The sequence below is a fragment of the Myxocyprinus asiaticus genome, chromosome 19 (assembly GCF_019703515.2).
Source record: "Myxocyprinus asiaticus isolate MX2 ecotype Aquarium Trade chromosome 19, UBuf_Myxa_2, whole genome shotgun sequence".
NCBI lineage: Eukaryota > Metazoa > Chordata > Actinopteri > Cypriniformes > Catostomidae > Myxocyprinus > Myxocyprinus asiaticus.
In genome coordinates this window covers 45,473,592-45,485,455 of record NC_059362.1, presented here as the reverse complement: position 1 = coordinate 45,485,455, position 11,864 = coordinate 45,473,592, and the positions used below count along the sequence as shown (strand labels likewise).

At 37.2% G+C, this 11,864-nt stretch overlaps 1 long non-coding RNA gene across 1 annotated transcript in view; it reads left to right on the top strand.

Moving 5' to 3' along the window:
- The first annotated feature begins 2,712 nt into the window (after positions 1–2,712).
- LOC127409763 (uncharacterized) overlaps positions 2,713–11,864 on the top strand; it is a 36,338-nt gene continuing 27,186 nt past the window's right edge. Inside the window, exon 1 of the long non-coding RNA XR_007892038.1 lies at positions 2,713–2,839. This is a non-coding gene — a long non-coding RNA (uncharacterized LOC127409763). The remainder of the gene's footprint in view (positions 2,840–11,864) is intronic.

The window sequence follows — 11,864 nt, the reverse complement described above, 5'->3', positions numbered from 1 at the left end:
CTGATGATATGATGGTGGTAGGTCTGATCACTGACAATGATGAAACAGCCTACAGATAGGAGGAGCACAATCTCTCCCTCAACGTCAGTAAGACCAAGGAGCTTGTGGTGGACTTAGGAGAAAAGACAGAGAACACAGCCCCATCACCATCAATGGAGCACCGGTGGAAAGAGTCAGCATCTTCAAGTTCCTCAGTGTCCACATCACTGAGGAACTCACATGGTCCGTCCACACTGAAGTCGTTGTGAAGAAGGCTCATCAGCGCCTCTTCTTCCTGAGACGGCTGAGGAAGTTTGGGATGAACCACCACATCCTCACACGGTTCTACACCAGCACTGTAGAGAGCGTCCCGACTGGCTGCATCTCCGCCTAGTACGGCAATATCACCGCCCACAACCGCAAAGCCCTGCAAAGGGTGGTGCAAACTGCCAGACACATCATCGGAGGTGAGCTTCCCTCCTTCCAGGACATATATACCAGGCGGTGTGTGAAAAAAGCTCGGAGGATCATCAGAGACTCCAGCCACCCAAGCCATGGGCTGCTCTCACTGCTACCATCAGGCAGGTGGTATCGCAACATCAGGACCCGCACAAGCCGACTTCATGACAGCTTCTTCCCCCAAGCAATCAGACTTCTGAACTCTTGATCTCTCTCGATCAATATACATCAGCACTGCACTTTATTAAACTTATTATCTCATACTGAACTGTCATAAATTATTTTCTCTCTTAACAACACACTGGCAACTGACTATCAACCGACAGCCTGAATGTCAATGTAGTACAATACAACCTACTGTACATTTTATTTATACTATATATACTGTTTACTATTTATTGTATAATGTGTATTCTATATTGTGTGTACTGTATACTGTACATTGTATGTTATTATTTGTATTTAGTGTTGAGTGTAATTATGTGTATATTAGATTTTGAATTGTGTTGTATAAATCTGAAGTTTATTGTAAACTGCTATGTTGCTCGGAACTGCACCCAAGAATTTCACACACTATTGCGCTTGTGTATATGGTTGTGTGACAATAAAAGTGATTTGATTTTATTTGATTTGAAATGCAGCTGCCAGAGTGCTGACTAGAACCAAGAAATATGATCATATTAGCCCAATTTTATTGTCGTTACATTGGCTACCTGTTAAATTTCATATTTAAAAGTTCTGTTAACTACGTACAAAGCTTTAAATGGTCTAGCTCCACAGTACTTAAGTGATCTTCTGTCACGCTATATTCCATCACGTTCATTACGATTGCAAAATTCTGACCTAATAATAGTTCCTATATTATCAAAATCCAAAAAAGGAGGTAGATCCTTTTCCTATTTTGGCTCCTAAACTATGGAATAGTCTCCCTAACGCTGTTCGGGATGCAGACACACTCACTCAGTTTAAGTCTAAACTAAAGACTCATCTATTTAGCCAGGCATACTCCTAATTTATCCATCAACTCTCAATTAGGTTGCTTTAGTTAGGTCAGCCGGAATTTATAATCTATAACCCTGCATAAAATTGAATGGCATCTACGCTAATATTATTCTATTTGTTTCCTTGTCTCAACCTCAGGATTCATATCAGATCCAGCTCTCTTCCTGCTTGGTGTCGGACTCCACTGCTACGTTTTTCTGAGTGATGACGACTAAATGCAGCCGGTGCCAGCCAGACATCACTTCAGTCTATTACGATGGACTTCAGAGGATGAACTGATGCCAACTCCAACTGTAAGACATTGGATACTTCACATGCCACTGCCTAAACCTTGGATTTAGGATAGACCTCACCGAACCTCACCGAAATGACCTGCCGGTTGAACTGCGATGCACCTCATTGATCTCTGCCTGCATCATCTTTGTTTATTGATGGACTACACTCTTGAAATGGAATACATAGACTATCAGTTAATTGCCAACAAAAGCCTTCATCAGCCAACTAACAAAGGACAAATGCATCTATGTGAACTTCTGCAGTTAATCCAGGGTGGACTTCAAAGATATTAGTCATTAATCTTACAGTTCATAACAAATCTTTGTTTAAACACTAGACCTTAAGGCTTAATTTACAAATTTAAAACCATGACTTGCACTGCACATAAATAATTATTTATGATGTTCATGATGTTAGTCAGAGGGGAACTGGCCCCCACAGTGAGTCTGGTTTCTCCCAAGGTTATTTTTCTCCATTAATCAACAGTCTTATGGAGTTTTGTGTTCCTTGCCACAGTCGCCTTCAGCTTGCTCACTGGGGTTCTAAATACAATTATTTAACTATTTAATTATTTATTTTTATACACAATTTACTATTACACAGTGATGACTAAGACTCTCTAGATATTATAGTTTAATTTTCTGTTAATGCATGATTTTCTGTAAAGCTGCTTTGAAACGATGTGTGTTGTGAAAAGCGCTATACAAATAAAAATGGCTTGACATGACAAAAATAGTTGTTGAAGAATCTTTCCCGTACAATGACAGTTCAAAGTAACCATGTCTGTGTAGCTCCAGCAAGGACAACACAACACCATTAATGTATCATGAAGGAAAACAAATTGAGTGTGTTATTTTCAGAGTCATTCTGAAACCATATTTGTGCAATGATAAAAATAGAACCAATCCTCTGGCAACGGCACCGCTTATGTCACACGCAGAAGTGGTAGAAAAACCGTGTGCAAACAATAAACTTTTTCAGATTCCGTTGTTAAAAATTGTTTTCGAGGTCTCTCGTAGACGGCTGTGGCTTCAAGCCATCAACAAAGCTGACTGGACTGGGAAGATCATTTCAACTCACGGATTTGCAGCAAACACACAGTATATAGAAAACATTATTACAGGTATGTTATTAACTCATTTCATTGGAATAACTGAATAGCTAAAAATATTCGTGTATTTATGATGGTTCTGTGTCGTACTTTCAATTGATCATCTAATCTGTCAAGTCTAACACAAGTTTGCTGACTTTCTGCCACCACTTACTGCGCATGCACTGAATGGGATTGGTCTATAAGGTGTTATTGACTGAAAATCTTCCCATTTGCTATTCGTTACCAAATCTGTTTGAATGGTCATAGCATTCAGCATCAATGATGTCAAAACTGGCATGATGCAGCTGTGTGCCATTTTTTTAATCTGACCTGGTTAACTTGTTAACCTCTTCAACTCTGGTGCATTTTTGGGCTGCTACCTGCAATTTTTCACACTCAAATTTAAAAGCTTACCATTTGCACATACTGTGGACTAGCTGCCAAAAATTTGTCTCATTTTTCAGAAAACCACCAGACAAAAAGAAGACTCCAATTATTCATAAATAACATTGTATATGTTTACAATCTTATGATAAATAAAAAATATTTTTAAGCATGTAATTCTGGTTCTGTTCAGTCTATCTTCTTCTAATACGTCTCATTTCATTCCACTAAATGGCAGCAAGTACTAGAAAAAATCATTTGTTCTCTATCACCTTCCATCACAATATGCCGATCTGAAATGTAGGTGGCGCTCTAAAGCATTTTAGCCCTCACAGATGTGCTCGTCCATAGACATTCAGTCTAATTTTCAGTTCATGCACCACCCTCATTGTTTCATAGAATATCTCGGCCTCTGAGTGGACTAGAAGCTCAATCTTGGTGTCATTAGAAAGCTGAGATCCTCCCCTTTGCACTGATATTTATCATCAATAGTTTAAAACATATATTTCAGATTATTTGTTTAGTAAGCTTTTCCTGTGGGACTGCATATTATTTTGTCTGGATATCTAAGATATAACATTGGATTATTCAGATAAGCAAGTTCACAGACAAGCAAAAAAGGCTCATTTAGTAGAAAACTGCCTGAGGTAAAAGCAGATTTTAAGTTTTTAGCTATTTGGGGCTTACAGCAGCAGTGATCGGCACTCACAGACATTTGTATCTGATGTCTTACAGAAATCATATTTCACTTTGTGATTCTTTTGAAAAATTTTTGAACTGTGGTATTAGTCCAACAGAAATAAACTGTACAATTGCATGCCTGAGAATGAGAGCTTTTGATATATGATTTGTCATTTAAGTGCTATTTTAAAGACTTTAATATTCATATTCATATTTCTACTGCATAACCTCTAGGTGGCGCTTATTTGCAACGCGGATGTTTTCAGGCCTTATTTTGTAATTTTATGTAACATAAATGCAGATGACGCAGTGATGATTATCTATGAAACATTCAGATTCTAAGCTTTCAAACGATACCACATATGCCTGATTTATGTATACGGGGACTTGAACATTTTAAGTTGAAACTTTTTTTGCGACATAGCGCCTACACAAAGTTAAAGAAGTTAAATTGGGAATTTTTCTGACACAAAACCATCGTATGACATTTTAGACATGTTAAAGCATAAAGGAAATACAATGCTTTTATTTTTCATTAGGAAGATAAAGTAACCTATGATTTGATGTGGTTTTGTTTTGATGGCTCGAGATATGCATCATTAAGCAAGGTTTTAATTAGTTAAAAAAAACAGACAGGAAACTTGTGATTGCACTGTCAGTAACTATGACATCAAAAAATTTCCATTTCCAGTCTGTTTTGCAAACCTTTTGTGGTGAAAGTCATGTTATGCTATGATGCTATGAATTTACTAACGATTTTACTCAGTGTCTGACCAGACAAGCAGAGCTGACTGACTGTGTCTAACTGGCGTCTTTTACAGTGACTAACAGACTCACTCGCAGCAAATGTGTTTCTATCACAGTGCAGCTGCACAATTACGCACTGTGATGTCACAGTTGATGCGTTTCTTACCCATATGGAGAGTTGTTGTCATTCAAAAAGGACTAACCTTTAATAGTTTGTTTAAGAATGTTGACAGAAAATATTCTAGCACATTAAAGGAAGGAGTTCAATAGAAAATATGCTCTATGGACAGCATCTGTGGTCAATTACCACAGTAATTTCGACTTGTATCTCAGTTTGTAAAACTAAGCACATATTGCCTTAACAGTAATGCACTTACAATGGATGTCAGCAACAATTATTATTATATTGAACTCTGAACATTCCTTTTCATTTTAATTGGTGCGAATTTCCAATATGTTCTTATTGTTTTGTATCCATGTGCACTCATTTCATGTATATATTTATAAATCTTATTATTAAGGATGCAACGATATGAACATTTTTGGCATGATACCAGTTTTAACAAAAAAAACTGTGGGCCGATACCATTTTTAAATTGTTTTTTTATTTTTATTTTTTTTTTGACACTTATTTTGTCATCAGATCACTGTTTTACTTATGCTTTAAAATAAATGTACAAAGAGGTACAAAAGCTTTTTTTACTGTTCTAACAATAAATTATTTCCTTGAACATGGATTTGATCTGTTGAACATGACAGGCAAAACATTTTAAGAGAGCCACAATGAAAGATAAATAGAGATAATATATATATATATATATACACACAACAAAATATGATAACAGGTTATTTTGTCCTTCTACAAAAAACTTTGCACTTCTGTTTTTGCTGTTTAATACATTAGAACATTTCAACAGAAATAGAACATTACAAATTCATACTATGCATATGCTGGGCAATTCCACAGAAATGTCAGCCACATCATGGAAAAATACAAAAGTTTTAACCAAAGGAACAAAACCCCCTTTTAAATACTGTATTATAGTCGTATAATGGATAATGCCATCCAGACCGCTAGAGGGCGCCGCTTGCTTACACAGTGCCGAATACAGAGCCTTTAAGGTTTAGTAATCGTGCAAGGCCTTATTGTGATTTCAATCTTAATTCAATCAATCATGCTGCATTAATGGATGATACCGATATCTCAAAAGTCAAAGTCTTCTACATATTGTGGCTATTATTATTTCTGGATTGTGCATTTGAATTCACGAAGTGTTTACAAAGTGTGTAACTAATTAATTATAAATACCATCGTTTTTCATATCCGTTTTCATGCTTATAACCGATATGCCGATGGTTTAAAATGTAATGCGCTAGGAGGAGGTGGATTTTCTAGAATTTCACATTAGTTAAAATGTGCATTAAGGTGATGGAAACAGTTTATTTGCAAAATGATGACGTGCTTTGACTATTTGTGTACGTGTTATGAGTGCGCGATAGCTTGATGTGACTGGCCCAACGAAAGGTCCGACCTTAGACCTCGTCATTCGGAAGTGTTTAACCCACAGCTGGTCTTTAAAGAGGGTTCTCACAATCCGCCAGAACAGTTTTGAGCGCGGGCGCTCCCATGTATGCGGAGACTGGCTGCGTATGGGCGTCGCATCCATTTCAGCCCTCATTATATCAGATATTACACTTATTCTGTGGTGTCTCCTGGCAGCATTTAATAAACCGAGGTTCAGTTGCTCCAATCCTGCAAATACAACTCTCCCCGAAGCAAAGAGGTCATTCAGCTGCTCCATCAAGACAAGGCAGGTTCCCTCAAGATATTGAGCATGACGTATTTTCTTTAATCTAATTTTTAGAAATGCACTTAAAAAAATCAAAAGCATTTAGATCAGGGGTGTCAAACTCGGTTCCTGGAGGGCCACAGTCCAGCAGAATTTAGCTCCAACCCTAATTAAACACACCTGAAGCAGCTAATCAAGGTCTTCAGGAGTGCTTGAAGATTACAAGGAGGCATTTTGGAGCAGGGCTAGAACTAAACTCTGCAGGGCTGTGGCCCTCCAGGAACTGAGTTTGACACCCCTGAATTAGATGGAAACCCAGCTATATTTTTCATATAAATAAGCTGCATGTTTTGAGACCAGAAGGCTGACCTAAAAAAAATCCTAAGCACAGATTTGTCCTGGAGTTGCAAAAATGTTTAGTTTCTCAAACGGTAAACATTCGTTCACAATGCAGTTAACCATTCGCAAAAGAAAATAGAGATAATGTTTATACAACTGCACATTTCAAGCCAGAACATAAAATGTTTCCTGCTATTTCCTGTTAGGCTTCTGACAGCTATAGACAGTCCTCTGGAGTCTGATTTCAAACACAGATTTTTTTGTTTAGTTAACTGAATAGTGAGAACATCCAGTTTTATTCTGGAAGCTACTGTTACTTTTCCAGGATCAATGCTTTCCAGCTGGACAGCATGAAACTTTATTTTCCAAAGAAGTTAACAACAGCAATAATACTAGGGACCTAAAAAAAAAAAACTTTTTCACATGATTTTAGCAGACACCGCACAATTCTGATTTGTTGTCCATTTCACAGTGTTTGTGCACTTTATATACAGCCTGGCCTCATAGAATCACATTACTATACCTATATTTTTGCAAAATGATTTTTACATTGCTTGTTGTACGTATCTCGGCAGTTTCCTGGTGAAATGAACACTAGAGGCGCTACAACAACAACGACTTTTATTCACTTTCACACAAATCACGAGTAAAACGGCAGATTATCGGTTCATAAACACATACTTTTTGCTCTGTTTCTCTAACACAATACTATCTTATGACATCTAAACACTTTTACTATAGTGCATGACTTATTTTAACGTTTGTATTACATAACCAACTACATTTACAAGCTTGTTCGAGTGGCAGTGTTAATCTCGTCAACAAAATCACTGACGAAAACGTACGTTGACAGGATTTTTTGATTTCTTCTACGATAACGAAGACGAGACGACTAAGGCGCATCATGCCGATAATTAAACTTTTATATTAAAGCATACTGTTGACGAAGATATAACGAGATAAAAATTATACTGCAAGATTAAGTGCTATTTGAAAGACTTTTATATTCATATTAATGAATATAATATATTGCTATGCGATTAACAGTGCAAGATATAAAAAGAAGGATCTAGAGAATCTGTATATAGTATGTTCGATTTCTCCACTTGAGCTGCGTGACCCGCTTCAAAACAGAGTAATTACCTCATTCAAATTCATCCTATTTATACATGAGGTTAATCACTACATTCACAACATATATGTAAAATAAAAACTAACATCTGCACAGTGAAATGAATAAACAGGTGAACTTGAACTAAATGACGCTAGTCAGATATGCATAATTTGCATTGCGTAATTTGCCTGGTGAATACGCTGTTTCCGTAAAAAACACACTGCACGCAATGTAATATCCTTTCATGGAAAATTAAGTCCCTAAAGCAGGAAGAAATCTGAATACAGTAGGCTAACTTCTAAAATGTAGCTAATACTTCCGTCTGTTCATTACTATTTTAGGTTTTTTCACAACAAGGACAGTATGTATATTTCTATCAGGAAGTCTCGCAGACTTGAGTGAAATTTAAGATGACATTTATTTGATGAATATAAAACAGAAATGTAATGTCTCTCTTTGGCGTGAGCTCCATCTGGTGGTCCGAAGTTGTTGTACTCGGAACGTCATATCCTGCCGGAGATAGGAGACAGGGACGAGGAGCCTACCCCTGTGCAGGACGGGACTCAACTGGCGGTGGTGGGGTGGTGGAGGTTGCCGTGTTAGCACACTGAAACAGCAATGTGATAGATTATAAAGCATTGGCTTACATTACATTGATTGGCTAGGAGTTACCTAGCTAATGGTGCGATGATGTGCAGCTGCTAGTCTTCCCGCTAGAACTACACTGTGCTTGATAACATTTTTAAATTTGAAAATGTTTATGCATCTTGTTTTCTAAATGTTTGAATATTTGATTAAAGTTTGGTCTGTTACAGGTTGACACTTTTTTTTGTCCATTTTGCACATCATTATCAATTAAAAGATATTATTTTCATTGACTAAAATTATATGTCATTATCGTCAGAGTAAAACTGACTAAAATGAATGAACATGACATGACTAAATATTGAGTCATTTTAAAGGACATTTTCGTCAAAAGATTAAACTATGACTAAAAAATAAAAAACGGTAAAAAAACGGACACTGCATGGTAGCTCAACTGAGAGCGTTGCACTTGTGATGTAAAGGAGCACGGTACGAGTCCTGAAGAGCACACGAGTCGACACGTGAGCTGAAAGTGTCATAGAAGCACCACAAAATGGCATGGTTACGTTTTTCATCTCAAATTAGCTTTTTTTGACACTGTCGGTTAGGTTTAGGGTAGGGAGTTTGGTTTTGTTGATTTAAAATTCTGTAGAGCATTAACCTTGTAAAATTTAACTCCCTTTTAGTGGCACTAAGTGGATATTTCACCTCATCACGATACGTGTAAGGAGCCACGCCATAGTCATGTGATTTTCATGAGATTAGGCTCTTTATATGTGCAAAGACTAGGTCTAAGACTAGGTCTAAAATTAGCACTCGCGAAGCACCAAATGCAAGTAAATTGATGCAATTAGCCACGAGAGGTCGTGCCTATTACAAAAGAGACCAATTTTGAACAATTGCATTTATTATTAATAATTAATAGTATAAACAATTCTTATGCCAAGTAAAATAGTTAATTGTCCTAAATGTGCTCTGATATGTTGTGCAATACCTTTGTGTGTGACGATCCAAGTTAGAATCCATTTCGTCTTCCTGTCCCGAGTTAACGGTCCCTTACAGTGCATTAAAGGTATACGTTTTATTCGTATGTGTGTTTTTTGGGAAGCAAGCCCATGATCTTGGCAATGCAAGTTTCATGCGCTTCCGTTTGAGCTACAGGAACAACTCAGTTTAAGTCCAACACAATGCTTTTCCCTATAGACTAATGTGCTTTACCGCACAATTAACTTTCAGTTCTCGGTGTACAATAGAACTATACATTTCAACACAAGCAGGGTTTTCCTGTTTCTTGTTTGACACAAGTGTTGCCATTGAAAAAAAAAAAAAAGAAACTGATGCAGAAGCGTATTTTTAGTCACCATGTATTATAGATGAGTTCACAACTTTTACAGCCCCTGAAAAGTGACAATAGTTTTCCATGCACCTTAGTTGTTGTACTTGGGGCTAGGAAATTGCTCTTTTCCCAAGAAACATGACTTTTCCAGATCAAGTGAAGATTCCAGTGACTAGTTTTTTTCTGAGCATATAATTATTACAGCATCTACACCCTCTACTTGGTTAAGCTATTGTTTTGAGTGATGTATTTGCCCTTGGAGAAATTGCATTGAAAAATCATGTTGTATAAGTGCTCGTTTCCCAACAGTGCTGTAAACTTCATGGACGTATTCATGGGGAAGCTGTTGACAGGCTGTTGATGTGTGCTAAACACATTGTTTAACACAAAACCACTGTTATTCTACTGGGATTTTCTCGTATTAGTATAAACTAAGAGGTTAGCAAATTTAACACTTCACAGTGATTTATATTTTGGTTCCTGTTGCTCGACTGGAAGAGCATGTGAATAGCCAATGTGATCTCATGAGAATGTGTATGTATTCTTACGTAAAGTTTGTTTCTCGCAAACGGACATTCAACATACAATATTGACGTATTGACAACATTTAAAACGTCATCATTTTTTTATTTGTCTATTAACAATGTCCAACAGTTTATGTACATGCATCACAGGAGATTTATGTAATGTTTTTCTAAAAACTAGTGTAATAGAATTCTGTACTGGAAACGACGCTGATGGAAATGACATTTTTAACATTTTTGAAATAAAAAGCAAAATCCTTTGGCTTGCGAAGGCTAATTTTATAGCTAACATTTTATTTAATCTAGATATACACAATTAAATCATATTTTCACACTTTGCTTTGGAAAACTTACAACTTGATTGGAAATGACGCCCAATAAAAAATATTTCCCTTCATTTCAAGCATGCTTTTCACTGACACTTTTGTCCACTTGGTTGACAAGTACACTAACTTTTGGAAAAACTTTATTAGGTGGATAATTGTTTTATGTGGTGGAATGACGCCACAACTGTGGGACAGTTTATCGAAATAATGTTCACACAATACATACTGAGATGGTTTATATGTATTTCACTCTGTGTTTAGATGATCGCAGTTTTAAGCTCCTGAGACCCGAGTGTGACTGCTGTGTGCATTTTCCATTTCCCTTTTTGATTTGTAACTAGTTGCACCTAATAAACACAGAGACTACGTTGTGAAATTTAAAATAACTCTAAGCTATATGTAACTTTAGCCTCCTTGATAGCGCACCTGCCTCCCATGCTGGAGACCCTGGTTTGAATCCTGCTCGGAGCGGGTGGAGCAGGACAGGTTACAGTGGTGCCGTGACCCGGATGGGAGTGTGGTTTATGGGGGTGAATGTAATTGTAACCAACTGGTAGGAAGCTGTGCAGTGTGTAACCCTCACTCCCCTGGCCTCAATAGCACACTTGGGGCTGCAGCCTTTAGCCTCCTCATTAGCACGCTCACGTCTCATGTTGGAGACACCGGTTCGAATCCCACTCGGAGCGGGTAGAGCAGGATTGGTTACATATAGAAAGTCAGATTTTTTTTTCATCAAATTCTTTATTATGTTTCCAGGAGTGTTGGTTATTCGTGTTTTTGAGACGTTAGAGACATTACAGCTGATTTTCTGTAACGCTGAATAAATAATTCTGATTCAAAGTAATGTCCAGCATCATCCAATCACTGCAGTCTATGTTAAAATAAAAATTTGCATTATAGAATTCTGAATCTATGTACTGATTATCATTGTCCCATGTCTGTCAAACATGTTGAGTGATCCAAACATCATCTGCAGCCTGAAACTGAACTTTTGATCAGATTTTAGGATTGAATGCAATTAGCTGCATAGAGAGCTATAGGATGCTCCCTTGCTCCCTATTTAGTGAATGAATTAACCTCCAGTGTGCTGTCTGTCTGCACTGGTCTCAGAACAGTTTGAAATGCTCCTTAATTTCATCCTAACTCCATATAAAGCCTCTGAAAGCAACATTTTTCAGCTTTTGGGTGTACCCATTGATTCTCAGCGTGATAACGCACAGTAAATACAG